General features: G+C 39.6%; 1 protein-coding gene across 2 annotated transcripts in view; it reads right to left on the reverse strand.

The window, feature by feature from the left end:
* Window positions 1-15,634, reverse strand: part of CRB1 (crumbs cell polarity complex component 1) — a 280,936-nt gene that overhangs the window by 197,072 nt on the left and 68,230 nt on the right. The gene's annotated exons all lie outside the window — the stretch shown is intronic.

The raw sequence follows: 15,634 nt of genomic DNA on the forward strand, positions 1-15,634 counted from the left end.
TGCTACATGATCTGGCAGGACATATTCCTACCGCCTCAGTATTCTTCCTCAGGGGTGTTGTAGCTCTAGTCTTAGGCCTTTGTTATTCCACTACATTTTAGAATCAACTCGTTAAGCTCATCCAAAACACTCAATCAGGAAAATTATTAGACTCACGTTGCACTTACAGATCATTTTGTGGAGAAACCCAACTAATATTTTAAGCTTCCTGTCTCTGGAAGCATTTAATCTCCTTATCCCTCTGTCTGCACCCTCAGGAACTGCCTAGTATCCTTCTTTGCAGAGAAAAGAGAACCCGTGAGAGACCTTCTTCAACTTCTCGGCACCAAGTGTACGAAGTAATCTACATCCATGGCCGTGCACTCCCCTTTCCTTCCTGTTACCAGTTTACCAGCTTTCCTCTCCTTGTCCAAGGAGAAAACACTGCAGTGCTCAGAATCAGGTGAAAGAACCTGAGTCTTGCCTCTCCGTCTACAACTTCTCTCTACAAGCATGAAGCATGTTCAAATCTTCGTTAAAAGTAAAACACAAGCAAAGAAGTAAAATCCATAGGATAGCCCTCTTTTCTACCCATTTCCCTGTTGCTACTGCAGCATCTGTCTTTCTCTCCTAACAGCCAAGCCTCTCGAAATACTTGTCCATGCTGACCGCTGACTCTTACTCAGCTTCTACTTAGTACGCAGTCAGCTGTCATCTGACTACTGCTTCACCACCCCAAGAACCTACCCAAGCCAAGGTCACAGGTAAAACTCGTGGAGTCATTTTCTGACTTGAAATCTTGTTACGCAAATTCTCTGGTCTCTCTGTCTCGCAAGTTACCCTCTCAAGTATCTCATAATTCCATACTTTTCTGACTTCTCTCTTATCCCCTTTAAGCTCTGCAGGCTTTTTTGGGGGATTCTTTTTTTCTCAACCTGTCACTTAAATGAGTATTGCTCAGGGGCCCTCGTCTCTTCTCCCTGTAAACTGTCACCCTAGGCAATCTGTAACCATCACGTCTTCACTTGCTAACCTATAGGTTGATGGCTCTCAAATCTGAATTTCCAGGGCACCTCTCTTTCCTCCGCTCGAGGCTTATGAGTCTAACTCCCTATTTAACAGCTCCATTCTAACTCAACCTACAAGCATGAGCCTCCTCTAGTCATCACCTAGCCCTGCACTCCCCACCCAGCACTTCTCCTCCTGCCATATTCCATGGCTCAGCTAGAAAGCTGATGGAAGCGCTGGCCACACGACTGACCGAAACAGAATTCTGACTGGCATCCCTGACTCTTTCTTCTCCGTTATTCAACACACTCAGTAACTCATCAGGTCTTGTAGACGCTAATTCATACCTATGTACTAGCACACCTGGTATTCTCTTGGTATGGAAAGGGATAGTTAGGATCAGGATGAGCCCCAACATTAAGGAAATCATACCGCTTGAATATCAGGACTGTTAGACAAGGTCCAAAGAGAGGACAGAGGACAGAGCTGAGACCATGGAAAGTAATCAGTGAGCTTTCATGTGCCCAAGTGTTCACAGCAGAGAATCAAGCCACAGGATTCAGTGACCCAATCAATCATGGAGAAACTCGATGTTACACGATTAGAAAATCCAAATACTGAGGCTACCAGGTCAGACAGAACCAAATTCACCTATTAGGAATGGAGAGCAAAGAAGGGAAGTCAATCAAGGAAGAGACTTGTTTGCTGGGAGAAATCGGTCGTTGAACCCTGCGTTTCAAGCTCAGATAAGTGGGGTCTCAAAATGAAACCACTTTGCTGTGTTCCCGAGGTCTGTCGCTCTCCTTTTACCTGGAGACTTCAGAATCTGTGGCAAGGCAGTTTCGACAGAATAAAATATAAAAGAAATTCAGTGATCTCATTGGATAATAAAAGCAGGAATTAAAATTTACTGGTTAATATGTGCCAGGCATTGTCTGGCACTGTCCTAATCTTATGGCAGTTAAACTTCATAAAACCAATAAACAATTTAATGTAAGTATCATTATTAGTCTCATTTTACAGATGAGGAAACTGAGGTTTGGAAAGGTAATTTTCTCAAGCTAAACATCTGGTAAGTGGTGGAGACAAGCTTCAGCCCCAGCAGCCTCGCTGAAAACCCTCTGCTCTTAGCTGCTATGAAAAGCGTTTCTTGTTACCACAACTAAGAACGTTATTCATGCCTCCATTTTGCACGTGGAAAAACAATACTCTTAAAGCTCCATTCTTCCCTGCATTAATGAAGGACTATATCTTATCTTGTCTGAGGAGAAAACCAAAAATCTCAAAAGAGTTCCGATGCCATCTGTCTTAGAGCCAGCGGCGGAGACGACAGAAACCCCTTTCCAGCTTGCAATGCCTTGCCTCGCAGTAAGGCTGGCTTTGCCTTATGAAGACACAGTATTCACTAGGAGCAGCCTAGGTACATGTGGTCTCAAGCAGAACGAAGATTAGATCTCAGACGTATGTTGCACTTAAAAGAAAATCTAACTCACAATCTTGTTCTGTCCGACAGATATTTCCATTAACAAGTCTTAATCATGGAGGCGGAAGAGGGGAGGGTGGCGAAAACGAAGCTGCTGAAATACACGGCAGCTAGTTCACGGTGCACTGCCCCAGGTATGGAGGCTTGGGATTGGGCCAGCAGCGGTGAAATACAACCGGCAGCACTGAACATGACGAGGCATGAACTCAGTGAGACTGTAACGTCCTTAAGGGTCTGGTCCCATGATTTGGCTCAAAGATTCTGCATCCTATGACATTCTATCCTATGGCGAGATACTCCCCTCTGCCCCCTGTGACCCCAGGTTCACTGCTCTCACCTTCTGGCTATCCCAAGTTGCTCTCAATCTTCCCTACTCTCTGTCTGACCCTTGCTCTTGTCTGCCTAATGGGACTTAACACATTTCCTTGGCTTCCAGCTTCAGTCCTGAGGGAGTTATATGTTCAGAACCCGGATGACACCACCCGGCGCCACCCTCACTCAGGTCTCGGACTGGCTGGAGGCCAGGGGGCAGCTGAACAGCATCTACAGACACTGAAAAAAGGATTGGAATCAAGACTCCGACCTCCTGCCAATAAGTTGAAAGAAGTTTGTGGTTTTGTAAGAATTCGGAGTATACATCACTCACACCATTTAGGGAAAAGTTACTCTCCCCACCCAAACAGTCAAGTGAAACAGTCTTAGGTCTTGATCTCACACAGACTTCCCAGGAGAAGATAGATAGGACAGGAAAGACTGGTATGAAATAAAACATGTATGTATATGTGATATTATGCATTACACACATATATGTAATCTAAAAGTTAAATAATTAAAGACAAGTTGTCTGGGAATGTGCTCTAGTTAGCACTAGGCATGTTAACCAAAAACTCTGGGAACAGAAAAGACCAATATAAATAGATATGAACTCTCTGACTAATTCTGCTCTTACTATAGAAAGATAGTAGCATGAACTAATATCCAACAATGTCATAAATTTTTGATGACTGGATTGATACAAAAGTCAATTGAATGGAATTTTATCATGTCATTTGAGGTTATTTTGAATGTGAGAAATGTGCAATAATCACGAACATTAATTTGAAAAGATAGATAACCAAATAATATTGGAAAATTAAGGAAATATTGAGATACTAAATTCCCTAATGTAATTACAAGCTAGAATAAACTACTTAGAAATGTCTTCTGTTTGTTAGCCCACAGTGATAAAGAAAGTAAAACTCAATCATTAGAATGGAAGAAAAAGACACATACGTCTACTCTCTTACGTATTTCAACGTTTTCATTATTAACATCCCCATTCAAATGGAGTTTTTTAAAGAGTATATTGTTCAAGAAATGTATTATCTTACATGGGTATTTAAATATCACTGATTAAGGTTTAAGATATTGTCATTCTGGTTCTTGAAATTATTGCTTTTACTTAGGACCTATTAAATGCGAACTTACAGAAGTTGCCAATTTTGAATTGCCTGTGAGACTGGAATATATATAAAAAAAAAGAGATGATTGGGCTTCCCTGGTGGCGCAGTGGTTGAGAGTCCGCCTGCCGATGCGGGGGACGCGGGTTCGTGCCCCGGTCCGGGAAGATCCCACGTGCCGCGGAGCGGCTGGGCCCGTGAGCCGTGGCCGCTGAGCCTGCGCGTCCGGAGCCTGTGCTCCGCAACGGGAGAGGCCACAGCAGTGAGAGGCCCGCGTACTGCAAAAAAAAAAAAAAAAAAAAAAAAAAAAAAAAGAGATGATTAATGCTTACAGTGTATTTTAGTTTCATCCCTTATTTTGAAAAGTATTTATTTTAAAGAAGGATTCTTTCTTCATTAGAGTCCATTACAATTAAAAATGTACTTACATTTACTGCCAGGGAGCCAGGCACAAGAAACACAGTTTCCTGTGATAGCATGTCATTTTAACAGATAATTTTACTTTGATAAATGGACAATTAACTTCTACTTTCAGCGAGTGTCAAATGTACATAAACTTAAAATCCCCCCTCCATTATAAATACTCAGAAGTACTGAATCCCATCAAACAAAAGTTATTTAAATGTGTAAGTGAAGGAAAGGGGGATCACCAGGTGACACAAAGGCAGGAGAAGCTGCAAACCAGCAGGAGTATTGTGTACATTGACACTGTGTCTGTCCTGGCGGATGACAGAAGGGCGCGAGCGAGGAAGAGGGAAAGAGGATCCTGCACATCAGAAGCTTGGTTTTCAATGTCCAAGGAACGCAGCTGGGGACTTGGAACCAAGGTGTTCTGTGAAAAGAAGGCCTAGCAAATAATCTTCCCCACTGGCGGTTTGTGGGTGTTGGGGAGCAACACTGAAGCTCAGGATGTCGGGGTCCTTGCACACTTGCTCTCCAAGAAATCAAACCCCAGGACTGTGCACCTGTCCCAGTTACAGTAGCCCTATGATCTTCAATCCCCTTCCCCCATACACACACACACCACACACACACACACACACACACACACACACACACACACACACACAAGAAAGGGAGCAAAAAAAACTGGTTCTAAGCCAGTGGTACACTTGGCCACTCAGCAAAAGCAAATAGAGTATTCAGAGGGAAGTTCCCATAACTCAGGTCACAAAATGGTCTCATAAAATAAATAAAATGGAATAAAAATTTTTTTAAAAACCTCTCAAAGAGCCTCACACACACAAAAACTCTTGAGTTATTTTTTAAAAAGCAATGAGTTTACAGAAGCAATAAACAAGAGACCTAATTCCCAACTCTTGAGATAACAGACCAACATATATAACTTTTACATAACTCAATAAAAATAACTATACATGTATGTATATATACATACATATTTGTATTTTATTTGTCTTTGCATTTGTACATGTATTTTATACATACACATATACAGTTGTATATAATATATATTATCTTAAAAGAAACTGAAATTTCAATACAAAAAAAATAATATATTGTGTTAAAAAATAGGTACATTTTTAAAAGGCAAATAGATCTCTTGGGCAGGAAAATGTAGCCACTAACATTTAAATCAATAAATTAAACAGAGCTGAAAAGAAAAAGAGAAAATATATTAGTGAGGTTAGCAGGTTCCAAGGATAGAATAAAAGCTCCAGTATTCGTTGAAAAGGGGGTGCAGAGAGAGAACAGAGAATGCGAGACAGTATTTACAGTGATAAAAGGCTCAGATTTCCTCAAAACCCATAAGAGGTGTAAAAATTCAGATTCAAGAAGCCCAAAAAGTCTTGAGCATGACAAATAAAATAAAAATGTAAAGAAAATGCCCAACCAAGGAACATCATAATCTACCGAAGATGAAGAGAATGTATTAAGCAACCAGAAAAAAGAAAAAAGCACCTCCAAAGGAACCAAAATCAGGGTGAGAGCAAAACTCTCCGCAGAAAAAACTGTGACCTGAAGACAGAGACATGATAGTGTCAAACATCAAATACCATTCAAGGGTTAAGGTGAAAACAATGACATTTCAGAAGGATGTTTCCCACTTACTGGCCCAAGTACAGAAGGAAGAAGAAAACTGAAATCAGAGGTAAGAGGTAATAAGCAAAGAAATTGTTAATATACATAACCGCCAACTGGGTTAAAAATAAAAACAAAATAGTAAATTGATGGGTGCAGACGAAGGAGATGCAAGGAAAATACACAGTAACGTACAATATGTTAGCATTGTGGTCAGAGGTAAAGAAAACAAGATGCTCATAGTATTCAATAGGAGCGCAGGGATATTTATTAACTTTAGACTTAAAAAAATCAGATAGTGCCTTTGAAATTGTAAGGACACTAAAAGAACAGAAACAAAATAATATTGTCAAATCAGAAGGTGGGGGTGGGGAAGGAATAAAAAAAAAACTGCATCAACCCAAAATAGTGCATAAAAGGAGCGGGAGGAAAATGAGACTCTGAAAAAACATGGTAAACAGAAAGCACAAAATAGGGTGACATAAACAAACCCAAATATATTAATAATCACAGTACATATAAATGAGCTCAAATCATCAGATGATGGGAAGTTTCAAATTAAATACGAAATCAAAATTTAACTGTAGTTTCTGGGCAAGAAATTAACCTAAAAACATGGTGATACAGAAAGGTTGAAATGAAAGACTAAAGAAGTTATCTCAGAAAATTATGAACGAAAATAAAATTGGTGTACCTAAATTAATACCAAACAGATTTTGTATTAAAAGCATTATTAGGGAACTTCCCTCGTGGCGCAGTGGTTAAGAATCCGCCTGCCAATGCAGGGGATACGGGTTTGAGCCCTGGTCTGGGAAGATCCCATATGCCGCGGAGAAACGAAGCCTATGTGCCACAACAACTGAGCCTGCGCTCTAGAGCTTGTGAGTCACAACTACTGAGCCCAAGTGCTGCAACTGCTGAAGCCTGCACGCCTAGAGCCCGTGCTCCACAACAAGAGAAGCCACCGCAATGAGAAGCCTGCGCACTGCAACGAAGAGTAGCCCCCGCTCGCCGCAACTAGAGAAAGCCTGCACGCAGCAACAAAGACCCAACACAGCCAAAAATAAAATAAATAAAATAATTTTTTTCAAAAAGCATTATTAGGAATAAAAAAGAATAATTATAAATAAAATAATTCACCAGAAAGATATAATTATGAACTAGTAGGCACACAAAACAAAGCTTTTTAAAAAGATCAAAAATAGATGGAATGACGAAGCTAATGTTCCACGTCCTTTTGCCAACCATGTGAAAGATTTTTAGCGCAGTAATTTCAGAAACAGATAGGTAAAGCATACCTAACTTTCTAATAATTCATATGATATGGTATTAGTACAGGGGTAGATAACAGAAGAGTGGAACTTAAGAGAGAGCCTTCATTTAGAACTATGCGGATATGCAGAGGAAGAATGACAAGTCAGTGCGAGAATAATGGACCATTCAATAAGTTACAATATATCATGAAAAGGATTTTAGTTGCCTCCCAGAGAGTCTTCTCTGACTACTTTAAGCAGAAAAGAATTTTATTAAAGAAGATTGGGTAGCCTGAGGCCTCTCTTGAAAGTCAGAGGTCTTGGCTCTGAAGTGTTCAGCCATCCCACAAGGACTGCTCTAAGGGAAACTCCATTGTCTCTGCCTCTTGGTAACGTTCAGTATTGGATGCCAGAATTCCACCCACTTGCATTTGAAGAAAAAACAAACAGCTCCATCACCATCACATCATGCTTGCCTGAATATGTTATACCAATTCCACTGGGCAGAGCTGCCGTTTCATCTGTTCACTTCCAAATCCAAGTTTCATGCATATATTATGATGTTTGATTGGCAGAGTCTAGATTTCCTGCCTTGTGTTCTAGCCACCAAGCAGTCTGACTCTTTTCTTGGGAAGAGATAACTTATAAAGTGGGAAATTGCCTAAATACAAAAAGCGTTTTCAAATACTGTTGTTCAGCAAAACTCGTGTAATAATATGCATGCCTACTGGCCATCAACACACACCACTGTTCCATGCCTAAACTTCAAAAAGTAAAATAAAAAACAATACACTCCCACCTAACAGAATGAAGTTATTCCTCCTATAAAAGAAAACACCAGAATGCTCTCTCCTCATATTCTCGTCATTCACAGCATCCTCCAATTCCAGGATCTATGAGCGTAGTGGTTATCCATTTTTGTATGACAAATCACCTCCAAAACAACAAACATCTTCTAATTTACAGTTTCTTTGTGTCAGGACTCTAGGCAAAGCTTAGCTGGAAACCTCTGACTCAAGGCCCTTCATTAGGCTGGGGCTGCGGTCTCATCTGAACGCTTGATGAGGGGAGGGTCCATTTCCAAACTCACTTGTGTGGTTTTGGCAGAGTTTAGTCCCTTGCATGCTATTGGATTGAGGGCCTCAGTTCCTCACTGGCTTTTATCCTGGGGCCTCAGTTCTCTGCCATGTGATCCCCTCCACAGGAGAGCTCACAATATGACAGGTGGCTTCCCCGAGAGCAAGCAGGCAAGAGAAAGGGAGAAAGCACCCAAGGTAGAAGCCACAGTTCTTTGTAATCTGATCTCAAAAGTGACATCCATTATTTTTGTGTTGTTTTATTCCTTAGGAGACAGGTTCAGTCCCTTCAAGAAGAAGGGTTTTCACAACGGTGAATATTGCCGGGGGGTCACTGTGGGCCATCTTAGGGTTGCCTACCATACTGGTTTATGGCCTTTTCTCTCCTCATCCAGTGAAAATTCTATCCTGACCTTTTGTAACCCATGACCTAAACTATACTAACCATAAACAACACTCCCGATACAAAACCGAATAGAAATGGGGACAGAAGGATACAGTTTCGGATAGAATAGCATGATGGTGACTATAGAGACTGTGTTGCTTTGACAGAGAAGGTGGGTAGGAGGAACAAAACCCAAGCACAGAATAATTGTCCATTTCCGTGGGAGTAAATCACTGCCCCCTCCACCTCAGAACTGGTAAAATATAATCAACCTGCCATCAGTACCTCACTCGTTACTTATCCACCCAGGGGGAATCTGCTGACAGTCTTGTCTCTGTTCCTCTGTATGACGTGTCTTGTTTTCCGCTAGCTACCTTTAAGATTTTCTCTTTATCACTTATTTTGAGCAAAGAGATTATGACGTGCCTTTGTATAATTTTCTTTATGTTTCTTGTGCTTGGGAATTTTGAGTTTGTTGGGTGGGGTTTTTTTTGTTTTTTTGGGGGGGATGGTTGTTGTGTGATCTGTAGGTTTATAGTTTTCATCCACTAGAAACGTTTGGCCCATGGAGAACTTTGGCCATTATTTCTTCAAGTATTTTTTTTTTCTTCATCCCCTTCTGCAGGGACTCAAATTATACATATATTAGACCTCTTGAAGTTGTAGAACAGCTCACTGATGCTCTGTTTTGGTGTGTTTTTCTGTTTGTTTTGCTTTGCTTTCTTTTTAAATGCTCTTTCTCTCTGTTTAATTTTGGACAGTTTCTATTGCTATGTCACTAATCTCTCCTTCAATGTCTAATTTGCCACTAATCCCATCCAGGGTACTGTTCATCTCATACATTGTTGTTTTAATCTCTTTAAGTCTGACTTAAATCTTTTCTCATACTGTCCACATTTCTACTTAACTTTTTGAACATCTGGAATACAGTGGTAACTGTTTTAATGTCCTTATTTGCTAATTCTAACATCTGTGTCAGTTTATGATCAGTTTTGATTGATTTTTCTCTTCATTTGGGTCTTACTTTCCTGTTTCTTTGCATGCCTCTTTTATTTGTGAACTTTACCCCTGTTAGGTACTGGTTATTTTTGTCCTCCTATATATATTCTTGAACTTTGTTCTGTGATGCAGTTAAGTTATTTGGAAGTAGTTTAGCCCTTTCAGGTTTGCTTTTAATATTTGTTGAGTAGGACAAGAGTAGGCCGAGTCCAGAGCTAATTATACCACTACAGAGGCAGGTTCCTCTGTTTACCCAATGTCCCATCAATTATGAGGTTATCTAGTCTGGCAGGTGGGGACAGGTACTCTTCTCAGTCTTCTGTGAGTGCTGGGTGCTATTATCTTCGATCATTTCAGGTCATATTCTTTCCCGGGTCTTGGGTAGTTTCCTCACATGCATGAGCTGATCAGAACTCAGCTGAATATGCAAGAGGAAGCCTCTGCATGCCTCTGGTCCTCTGTCTCTGGGCAGCAATCTCCTCTCAGGAACTTTATACTGAGAATTCTTTCTGGCAGAGTCTCCTCAAACATTCAGCTTCTCCTCTCAGTTCAGTGATTTGCTGGGCTCAGCTTGGGTCCCCTCACCCAATGCTGTTTCCTGGAAACTCTCTCAAGGTCATAAGCTCAAGAAATTTTAGGGCTCTCTTGTTTGTTTCTCATTACTTGGAGATGACTGTCTCTTATTACCTGATAGCCATGTCTTAAAAACCATTATTTCATATATATTGTCAAGTTTTTAATTGCTTCAGACAAGAGGGTAATTCCAGTCCCTGTTATTCCATTTTGCTCAGAAGTGGAAGTGCCCTTCAGAATATGACCTTTATTTATTTTTTAATTTTTAAAAACTTTTATTTATTTATTTATTTATTTATACTGATGTACATTGGTTTATAACAGTATATAAATTTCATGTGAACAATATTTTGACTTCTGTATACACCACAGTGTGCTCATCAACAAAAGTTTAGTTTCCATCCATCACCATACAGTTGACCCCCTTTACCCATTTTACTCTCCCTCTATCCCCTTCCTCTCTGGTAACCACTATTCTTTTCTCTGTATCTATGTGTTTTATTTATTTATTTATTCCTCATATGCGTGAAATCATATGGTATTTGTCTTTCTCCATCTAACTTATTTCACTTAGCATAACACCATCAGGGTCCACCCACATTGTCACAAATGGCAAGATTGTATTTCTTTCTATGGTTGAGTAATATTCCATCATATGGATATATACCACATCTTCTTTATCCATTCATCCATCACTAGGCACTTGGGTTGTTTCCATATCTTGGCTATTGAAAATAATATTGTGGTGAACACAGGGGTGCATATACCTTTTTGAATTAGTGCTTTTGTATTCTTCAAGTAAATACCCAGAAGTGGAATAGCTAGTTCATATGGTAATATATCTGATAAGGGGTTAATATCCAAAAATATACAAAGAACTCATCCATTTCAACATCAGAAAAACAAACCACCCAATTAAAAAATGAGCAGAGGACCTAAATAGACACTTTTCCCAAGAAGACATACAGTGGCCAACAGACATGTGAAAAGATGCTTAATATCACTAATCATCAGGGAAATGCAAATCGAAACCATAATGAGATACCACCTCATGCCCATTACAATGGCTTTATCAAAAGGGTAAGAAATAACATGCTGGAGAGCATGTGGAGAAAAGGGACCCCTACTGCACTGTTGGTGAGAATGTAAACTGGTGCAGCCACTATGAAGAACAGTATGGAGATTCCTCAAAAAATAGAATATAACCTTTAAATGCAACATAATCTTTAAATGTAATGAATTTCTATTTTTTTGTACTTGTTTTTTTTTTACTGAAGTTTAACTGACTTAGAATTTTATATTAGTTTCAGTTGTACAACATAGTGATTCAATATTTCCATACATTATGAAATGATTACCATAATAAACCTAGTTACCATCCATCAACATACAATGTTATTACTATATTATTGACTATATTCCCTCTGCTGTACATTACATCCCCCATGGCTTCTGGCAGTTTGTACCTCTTAATCCCCTTATTTTATTTATTTTTACCCAAGTTTGTATAACTAAGAAGGAAGGCAATTCCTGGTGGATCATTTGATTAGTTGTATTTCCTTTTCCTTCACGAGTGGAGTGAAAATTAGAATTTTCAGACAAGACTTAGATAAGTTGAGCATGAGTGAATTTTGCCTTATTACTGCCTCCAGCATCTTTCTTTAGCATCTGTCTTTCTCACAATGAGAAGTCAGTATCCCATGATGCACTGGGGTCAGTCAGGGTCCCCACTATAGGGGTCACAATAACCAGTTTCTTATGCTTACAATCTTTTCCAAGCTCTCCACAGGTGATCTACTTTAGGTCTTGTTGTTTCAAGTCTCTAAGTTAAGAAACTGAAACTAAATCTATGTTGATGGATTGATGAATTAACGTGGAATTGTCTTTTCATAAATGAACCTTCTGGAGAGTTTGAACTAACAAAAGCAACAAACAATGAAGAGAAATGTCAGGTATTGCAGCAGGAGATTTGGAGAAGATACTAGGTTGGTTACAGTAGGTTAAAGTTACTCTACTGTTCAAAGGGTTAGGACCAACTTTATTATATCTTCCCAACTTAGGGTTTACCAAATTCAGCCTCTTTACCATCAAGTTCTACCTTTCTTTCTTTTTTTTTTAAATAGGTCTTTGTTGGAGTATAATTGCTTCACAATACTGTGCTAGTGTCTGTTGCACAACAAAGCAAATCAGCCATATGCATACACCTGCCCCCATATCCCCTCCCTCCTGAGCCTCCCTCCCACCCTCCCTATCCCACCCCTCTAGGTCATCGCAGAGCACCGAGCCGATCTCCCCGTGCTATGCTGCCGCTTCCCACCAGCCAACTATTTTACATTCCACAGTGTATATATGTCGATACTACTACTCTCACTTCGCCGCAGCTTTCCCCTCCCACCCCATGTCATCAAGTCCATTTTCTATGTCTGCCTCTTTATTCCTGCCCTGAAACTAGGTTCATCAGTACCATTTATTTATTTATTTATTTATTTTTAAGATTCCATATATATGTGTTAGCATATGGTATTTGTTTTTCTCTTGCTGACTTACTTCACTCTGTATGACAGACTCCAGGTCCATCCACCTCACCGCAAATAACTCAATTTTGTTCCTTTTTATAGCTGAGTAATATTCCATTGCATATATGTGCCACATCTTCTTTATCCATTCATCTGTCGATGGACATTTCTTTCTCAATTAACTCCTATTTATTCAGTCTATATTCCAGAAATTCATTTTACCTGTCCTGTGACCTCTGAATATATGATACAATGTGAATTTTTGGAATTTCAAAAGCATACAAATATTACACAGTAAATGAATCTATCAACCTAAGTTTAGTTTGAGAATTCTCTGATCTTTATGAACTTTTATTCATAAATGTCCAATACTCGATGAAGTAAAAAATTAACAGAATTCAAAACAGTTTTCCTTTTACCTGTGAACCAGAGACAAAATGACTCAGATAGTTAAATAATCAAATGAAATATTCATTATCTCTGATGACCATAAGGCTTTCCTTTAAATTACAGATATAAACAAAATTTTTATAAAATTATAATGCAAAAAATGAGACCTGTGTCAGTGATTTCTTTATAAAATCACGGGGCTGGGTGGTGCATTAAGAGGGCATCCATGGCACCCGGGGGTCCTTCGGTACTGAGAACCTGTGATCACACTGAAGATTAATTCTAGAAAAACACTGTGACTTTACTGTGCTGGCTAAGAAGTCCTAGACACTCACACAGGCCAGGAAAACTATAAAAAATAGATTCTTTTCTAATTCAGAGAATAAATAAATTAATAATTCCTTAAAAGTAAGATTTATTGAGACAGCTTTAATTCTATGTAGATGATTCTCTTCACTATTTAATCAGCATGTGTGTTTCCCTGGCAGGCTCGTCCTCTGGTGAAAATGGGAAGAGGTTGCCTCCTGAGTCAGCATCACCTCTCGAAACTTCTGGACTGTGATCTCTCAGAAACGCTTGTTCCCATCACTTTGGCCTCAGCAGGGAGGCAAATGGGAGTCACAGTATACTGTTCATAGCTCAGTTCCACCATTATTCACAATTCCACTCCCCAAGGCTAGAAAGGTAATAAAATCTTACAGAAAGTTCGCAGGGACAGAGAGGCTTTAAAATGCGGTAATACAGAGGAGTTAAAATTGAGACTCTGACATTCTCATTCCTCGCCCTTTGAACACCCCACGGAGAGGAACGTTTCACTGGCTATTTTTCTCCGGAGGCTGTGGCCCCTGCCAAGTTGACCAAGCTCTCCCCCCACCTCCGTTTCTTTCCAAATCCTCTCTTTTTAAGCTCTGACCCCCCAATCCATGGTCACTTATCATTCAAAGTAGTTTAGCCATGATTTCCTTGCATGACCTTCTTAGACGCCATGCCCTTGAAGCACAGGGAGCCTCGCCTTTCCACTCTCTCCAACCAATTATCCCAACTACCATCCAGGTCACTTCCCAGCCAGAGGGACTTCAGTGTTGATCAGAATCATCCTTCACAGGTTAATGACCATCTCACACTCCAGTAGCCTTCACTCCCGACCTATTTCAGCCACTTACACTCAAGACCACAACTTGTCATAATCACTCACTCCTGCTACACTGAATTGTTACATGGCATGATAATTATTGACCTGCAACCCAAACTGCTTTCAAGGACAGAGTAGGCTTAAATTTTACTAGAAGTGAAAGGATTGTGACAGAGCATAGGGTGAACATCTGATTTCAGCAATGATCATTTTAAAAAAAGCATCAAGGAAGAAAAGATACGTCAACCAAGCAGTGGATTTCCTTGTTCTCTTTTTTAAACAATTACAGTATTACAATGAACACTTGATTTATCCATTTTTGAAAGACAAATGCAATGACGGTAAGATTTTTACGTGCTTGCTATGTGTCTGTGTAAAGCAGGCCTGAAGATTTGACCTTTAGCCTTGCAGCAGCAAATGAGGAATAGTTGCATCTAAATCAGACGCGAGATAAGTGAGAATCCCATGTCCCACACCAAGCACTTGTAATCATCTTGTGACGCCACACACCCAGTGTGCAGGATGGCCAGGACATTGAGAGCTGTACCTGGGAAATATGGGGCTACTGCCAAGTTGTCTTGTGTGCCATGATGCTTGTCCTGCAAACTTTCTTAAAGATAACCCAAACTGGCGCTTGCTGAAGCCTATGGTGAATTTTGAGTTTGACTGTCAATGTGAAGTTAAGACCTCAGCTACTGGTAGAGCAGAGTGGATGTCGCGCATACATGAATTTATTCAGTCCTCACAATACTACAATGCAGTTGGACATAATCACCACTTCCATTTTGCAGGAATGGAAAACGCAGAGTTTAAGTAAAATGGTTCAAGGTCACTCACCTTACAAATGAAATAAACTACTTCTCATTTCTTACATATTTTTGAAACTGATTTCTCTCTAATAAGTATATATTTTTGGCATCTTAAAAACAGCAAATACTTACTTAATATTTTTGTCCCTATATAGCTCCTTCTGTTAGCAGAAGCTTTGTGACTTAAAATTTAAGCCCAGGATTGTTGGAATACCTATACTATTTTGAAATAAAATTTTAGTACAAATACTATTAGATGGTGATTAAAAATTTTGCCTATCTTTGACATCACATATTGTGTGTTGTACATGATATACAATTTGACATCCCGCATGGGTTTTTTAATCACTTACAATTTTTTGAGAGGCAAAAGTTAACTTCTGAATAAGTGTTGACATTCTTTCCCTCTTTCCTTATTCACTAGAGGAAATTTGGCTTTGTTTGCTTATCTTCCCTAACCCCTCCCCTAACCTCTATGAAACATTTTATCCTCGCCAGCTTTGTTCCTGGGTTTTTGTGATGCAAAATTAATATAATGGAAAAAGAGCAAAA

Source organism: Kogia breviceps, chromosome 1, assembly GCF_026419965.1.
Source record: "Kogia breviceps isolate mKogBre1 chromosome 1, mKogBre1 haplotype 1, whole genome shotgun sequence".
NCBI classification, from domain to species: Eukaryota; Metazoa; Chordata; class Mammalia; order Artiodactyla; family Physeteridae; genus Kogia; species Kogia breviceps.